This window comes from Phaseolus vulgaris, chromosome 5 (assembly GCF_000499845.2).
Source record: "Phaseolus vulgaris cultivar G19833 chromosome 5, P. vulgaris v2.0, whole genome shotgun sequence".
Taxonomy (NCBI): Eukaryota; Viridiplantae; Streptophyta; class Magnoliopsida; order Fabales; family Fabaceae; genus Phaseolus; species Phaseolus vulgaris.
The window spans coordinates 4,224,496-4,231,855 of record NC_023755.2 but is presented as its reverse complement, the minus strand read 5'-3'; positions in this window follow the sequence as shown (position 1 = coordinate 4,231,855).

Sequence of the window (7,360 nt, the reverse complement as noted above, 5' to 3'; positions counted from 1 at the left end):
ATTTTAAATTTGGCTAAAAAAAGAGCCAGTTGATCTTTGTTTTGCGTATCAATTTTTTTAAAATTATGTACATGAAATTTTGATGTAATAAATATTTATTTATATTTTATTACATTGTTAGATTGAATCTTTTAATTAATTATAAATTATTTTTAGATTTATCTTTTAATTTTTAAATTATTTTTGTGATATAATAACGAATGTGTTTTTTTTCATTACATAATGACATATTTACTATAAAACTAACAAACTAAAACCAAAATGTTTGAGGTATCTAATACGAAAAAATTATTAAATACTTTAGGTTAAATTTTCAATCATAAAGTTTTAATGTTACTATGGTTGTTTAAATATTATATTCTGTCGTTAAAAAGTGAGAACAAAATTTGGCCATTCTTTATTAGCAGCATCTGATTCGTTGGTATATTGGTTCTCAATTTCGCTTATTGTGGCTTTACACTTTGCCATTCTTTTTATGAAAATAAATAAAAAGTAAAATAAAAATTAACAAAAGGTTATTTTGATTATGAAAATATACAAAAGAGTGAAAAATTAGATATGTCAACTATGTCAATGTTAGATCTTAAAACTATAAAAGAAAATTTAAAAACCAACAAAAGAGTGAAAATTCAATCCGTCAACTATGTCAATGTACAATGTCACACTCGAGTAATTTATTAAATAATAAAGGAATTAAATTAATGTTAAATATTTGAATTCAAAAAATTAAATTAATTAATTGAACATTTTGGTAGACTAATTTAAATATTCTCTAATAATTTCGTATCAATGATTACACTATTTTCTATTTAAAGAGTATATTTAGATTTAACTCAATTACACAAAATTGAAAATCTCATTATCACACATATATTACTTGATAAACTAAATTATTGTCTATTTATAATAGTGATGTTTGCGAAAGGTTTTTAAATTTATTAAAATCACAGTTCAACCCTTTTTTTTTGTATTTTTGATGTTTTCACAATGCAATTTGGTGGTTGCAACTTATGTTGTTAGAATAAAGTTAGATATAACTTTATGATGTAAAATCTAAACTTAATTGTTAAATTGATTATTAGAGAAAGAGATGTGATGAATAACTTAATGATGCTTTGTAAGTCATATGGACATAAAGTTTTTTTTTTACTCTTTATTATTATTTATTTGTATTTGCATTTATCATTATTACTATTCAACATTATCATGTCTTTGAGGTTAAACTTCAGGTGAATGTTAGTATTTGTTGGATTTGTAATTTGCGAGGTTGGAAAGTCATGCATATATAAATTGTTCATTTGATAATATTCGAATGAGGGAAGATGTATAATAATGGCAATAAAGAACAAGGATTTTTTAAATTCAAAAGCAAAATAGAAATGAAAGCTTAATTATGTTTTAATTTAAGTTTCTTAATTTTTATTATTTATATTTTTTAAACAATTGATGGATTTCTTAATCTTTTGATTATTTATAATTTTTATTTTATTTATAAAATTTTGTTATGCATCACTACTAGATCTTAGCATTGTAACTATGCAGGCACCTCAAGGCTGAACCATTATATGTCATCACATGCAATACCATAAAAGAGAAAAATAAGATATAAAAAATATAGGGGACCAAATCAAACATATCAAACATAAAATAATATTCTCCAATGATACAACCTATCGAAATCTAAAGTCCTAAAAGATATACCTATCACACATCTATTTCCTTCTCTAGAGATATTAGAAACTTTGAATTCAAAGGTCTTGCACTCTTTAATGCATTTAATCCATCTTCCCTTAAGAGACCAATGAACAAGTTGAATGTTGGAGAAGACTTAACAAACTAAAGAAGAATCACACTTGAACCAAATGTGTATGAATCCATGAGCTAGAGAAATATCAGACCATGTAGTATCTTGCTGCCTTTGCTTCATCTTATAAGAAAAAAAGCTTAATCAGACAGTATGAACATAGTCTTTAAGCTAACATTCTTCTTAAATATCTTATAGGTTTATCTATGTTTGCAGAGAATGTCTTCATCTCACAAGAAGATCACAAAAGCTCGTATCAACATCATACATATCTTGAAGATGAATCTAAAGTTGCTTTGTGCCAACATGCTTTTTGACACTTCTTATGTCAATCCTAGAAGGCTATTTCGTACAATCTCTTACCTATGTCTACCTAGTCGCACTAGTTTTTCAGACATTGCTTAGCATTCAATGTTGTTGGAAACACATTTAATGTTTCTCATCATTTGAACGCAGACAAATGATAGAAGAAAGAATATTATCTTTGAACACCCTCACAACGACTATAAAAGATGTGCAATGGATTTTTCTCCTCTCAAGCTCTATATATAGAATATTATTTTGAAGAAGGAAGATTGACAACGATAATAACAACGATGAAAAGTCTTGCTACAAGAACATGCACAAGATCTTAAGCTTCCAAGTTTAATAGTTGTGTTCACTAGCAAGAATACTTAGTTTTACCTAAGAATGGTGGAGTTCAAAAGAATACTCGATTTTAGCAAAGAGTGGTTGAGTTTCAAATGATACTTAGAGTTCTTATCCAAGAGTGATTGTGGTCCAAACAATACTCAAGATTTTTAGCCATAAATGATAAAGTGTATAATAAAACTTGGGTTATTTAGCCAAGAGTGGCCGAGGATAAAATAATACTCATTTTTTTACTTTGTAGCATTAGTTTGCTTAATGAAACGTGACCAGTTTGTCAAAAACTAGATGTAATATGCGTTCTCAGACGAATTAGTGTAAAAACACTGTGTAAATCTTTCTTGTCCCTTATCTCTTTAGATGCATGTTATTTATCTACAACTAATTTTAGAAGGGGAGTCTTTGCAAAAGAATATTTTGGAAGACCTTTTAGACAATGAAATGTTAAATTTGAAGTGGCATTTGACACATTCCATTAGACACAATCTTTGTAAAAAACCATTAACAAATCACTTGTTATACAAAATTATCGTTTGACTATGTATTATCATATGATATTTACAAAAAGTTTCAAAAAAAAAAATTAAAAATACAATTCAACCCTTTGTTCTTGTGTTTTACCTATTTTTCACAGTTGGTATTAAAACTCAATCTCTAAAGGTTTTAGTGCCTCCACATGTCTAAAAGGAAGATCCAACGACATGGCAAGGATGAAAAAGCAATTAATTGCAAAGGGAACATCTCTCTCTAGGTCGTTAGTGTTTCTAGGAGAAGATGACCCATATTGGAAGGACAAGATGGAGGTGTACAACAATTCCATGAACTATTGGTTATGGTCCATCATAACCATATTAATTCATATCGATTTCTCACATACAAAATTATTAAGAGAGTCTCCTAAATATCGATTCCTCACATATTTATAAAGCTCCTTATCATTACGAATAAATGTTATAAAGCAATTAACATTTCAAATCTATTCCTAGCATTCAAATATGTTAAGTATTATCATGTAGGTTAGATTCTTAGAAATACTTTCCAGTCAAATCTAAGGATCAAAATCATGAATAATTCAAGTTTTGAGAATAAAATGATAATATCAATCATCAATCAAGAACAAAAATATTATAGATAAATATCACCTAAATACATAAGAGTTTGAACAAATAACTCTCAATCCCAAAGGGAAGAATTAGCCACTCATGTTGTCCATTACAAGGATGGAAAGCAAGAAAAGAATATCCAAAATGTTTCTCCTTGATGGCTACCTCCTCTAGGGTTTTCTATCTCTTTCTATTCTCCAAAAAAAATTCTAGGGTTCATATTTAACCTAGTTAGGTTTGGGATAAGTGACTTCGCACTTAGGTGAGTTATTACTTGCTTTGGCGAGTTTAACGAGAAAAAGTCCAACTTCTCTAGAGTGAACTCGTCTGGGCGAGTTTTGAATGTTTCAACTTTCCCTTTCCATCTTGTTTATTCTCTTTTAGCCCTTTCATCTCTATTTTCCCATAGAATCATGAAATTAACACAATTTTGGGAATAAATTGTTCTTATTTATATTAAAATCACAAAATATGTAAAAAAAGTTTAAATCCATAAATTAGGGGTTGAATTATAGTTATTTTATCAATAAACATCTATAAGCACTACAAAAAAAAGTGTATATTGTGACGGTTATTTTCGTATAAACTGGCGGTTATAACCGCCACAATATACGCTTGTGGCGGTTTCCCAAACCGTCATAGAACTGGCCGCCACAAAGTTTAATGTGGCGGTTTTACTCTACCCGCCGCAACACCCGTCACTTTAAACATAGTGTAAATAGTGACAGTTTTTATATGTAAGTAGTGTCAGTTATAACTGTCGCAATTTACATTCATTGAAGAAGATTCTGACACTATAATATACGTAAGTAGTGTTAGTTATGACTGTCGCAATTTACATTCATTAAATAAGATTCTGGCGTCATAATATACATAAGTAGTGACGTTTTTAACTGACGTAATTTTAATTCTGAATAAATAAAATTTAACCACCACATTTTTATAATTTTTTTATAAGCTGTTTTATACAATTATAAAATTTAACTACCACTTTTTCATAATAAAATAAAATATTGTATAAAGTTATAATCATCTATTCATTTCATTAAAATTAAAACACACATAATAATGTTCAAAAGTTTATATGTAATTGAAAATTAAAACACATAAAAAGTTCATACATCCCTAATTAAGTTTAAAATTAAAACACACATCCCTAATCAGTTTTGCTTCCAGCACTTGATCCTATTACATGATTAGGTGATGGAGCACCATCTTCATAATTGATACCTGAAATAAATAATTTTTAGTTAATGAATTTGTATGTTTATAATTATCAAATAAAAGACACCAATAAATATTTAAATATATTAATAGCTCATAGTATACAAATAGTCAAAACAATCCAGATTTACAATTCACCAATTTCAACTTACAAAGAAAAATCAAATAGCAATTTTAACATAATTGTAGATGGTAAGACAGTACCTAAATGAATAATGACATGCACACTTGTATATTCTTAACCTATAATTTTTATTAATGTGAAACAAAATTCATATTTTCACTTAAAATTTCAATTTACAAATAGGCACTAAATAGTAATTTATGTGCAATAAAAACGTGGACCCTACATGTATTATTTCAAGATTGAGTGTCGCATCAAATCATCATAGACTGAAATGGAATTGTTCTAAACCAAAAAAAAACAAATGGCCCCATAAGTATTAAATTTGGCAAATATATAGAGAAAAATGAAAACCAATTCGACGGTGGACTCACTCACACCAAGAAATAACCATGCAATAATTCTAAATCGTGAATAATTGACTTCAGTCACAATGCCAAGGAGATTATTCTTTAAATTATATTATAATAGAAATTACAAAAAAAAAAAGAGAAAAACAATGAAACATTAATCTTGTAACTTAAACCTTGAGTAACACAAAATCAATTTATAAAATAAAATTTTATAATATATTATTATTTTATCATATTTTAATTGACTTAAGATTTTTACACTTTATCCTACTGAAAATATAACCTCTATGTAAAAAAGAAAAATAAATGATAGAGTGATAAGATAAGTTTAAGAAAAGTTGTGATTACATCTTAAGGTATATAGTGTACCGTTTATTTCTTTTTGTTTGATTATTCATCTTCGTCTTTGTATGCTACTGCTAAAGCTGAAATATTGCATGCTAATGTACTTGAAAAGTAGAAATATTTTTTAATGCTTTTAACATCTTAAATATTAAGAAAATTATTAAAATTGTTCCAAGAGTTTAATTTTGTCCCTCTTTAACATTTTTTAGAGTTATAGTACAAGCCCTTCATTATAAAAAAGTAGATGAAATAAAATTAATGAAACTGCTCATACAAGCAGCAAGATAGAGAAAAGTAAGTAACTTGGCTTTGAAGTGTAGAAGCAGACTGCATGTATATATCATCAACATCATCCATTCCATAGCTAACGGTTCATCTCCAATTCCCTTTTCACCTCTCTCAAGTTCTTCCAATAAATCTCAAACTCCTAGAAACTGCGTGCATAGAGCAGAAATTTAAAAGAGGAGTAAAATTATAAATCTACATTCTAGAACAAAATATTTTTAATCAAAGATAAACACAATCAATGATTAGTAATAAATTACATTTACAAGTTGGAAAAACGGATAACGTGCAAATCAATTCAATAACATTAAGTTGCAATCCACAATTCTACAGTATATGTTTGTCACTTCTGAATATCTCAGTTCACACATCTATAATTGATAAAAGGAGAATGAGTGCAGCAAGATACAATTAATATAGAGAGAATATGCTCCGTCGAAGCCATGCCCACACCACTCTTTGTTGTGCCATAGGCAGCTCCCATACCTTCCTCTATCATTTCAAACAACTCTTAGTAAGATAAATCAGAGAATGAAGAGCTAACAAAAATTCTCACAATCCCTCTTTCTATGTTTAAATACACAACTATTCAAGCTCTTCTGCCAAGCAATTTCAAGAATCAAAACAGAGTGAAGAAATTTCAACAAACTAATTTTGTCCATCGAAACCCAAACAAAGCAATGAATAACCAAAAACTATCCAGTATCAACATCAACCTATATCTATGAGAAACTAAATCTACGATTTGAAGTTACGCAATTGAATCCAACAAAACAATTGAACCACATAAACTACAAAAAAACAACTGAATCAACCAATCATAACATATATTGTTTACCTTTTTTCTCTTTCATGCAAGGATCAAATTAAGCATAGAACAACAAAAGTTCCTAAAAAATTGAAACTCGAAAGACATCATGTAACTATTCCAAACACAAATCTAATTGAGAAGTTAGGGATTGAATTACAAGAGAAGATGAGTGCAACTGCGGCTCCAATAAATTTAAACCCTCTCTGCAGTCCCTCGACGACGCCGATCCTGATGACCTCCTCCGCTACTTCGACAAGCCTAACATCCCTCTCAACAAACAAAAGCGTCTCGCCAACATTATCGTCGACGCCGTCCTCGATAGCGTCCATCGCCACCACCCACCGCAAAACCCTCCAGAAGGTCCGATGCAGATCTCCACCTACATCAAAATCAACGCATTAGAAATGAGACAGTTTGAGCGGGCTTTGATCGTTGTCGACAACAGGAGCTTTGTGAAGTATTTGGAAGGGTTCATTGCTCCATCTTATGACCGGAACCAGCATCACGCAACGATGAAGGAGTTCTGCCCTCTATAAACTAGCGTTGGAATAGGGTTTCAAAGGGTTTTAGAAAATTTTAGAGGATAGAACGAGAATTTGGAAAATCAAAATTTTAAATAAGCGGGGGAAATGAAAATGGAGGGAAATAAAGTAAATAGGATGG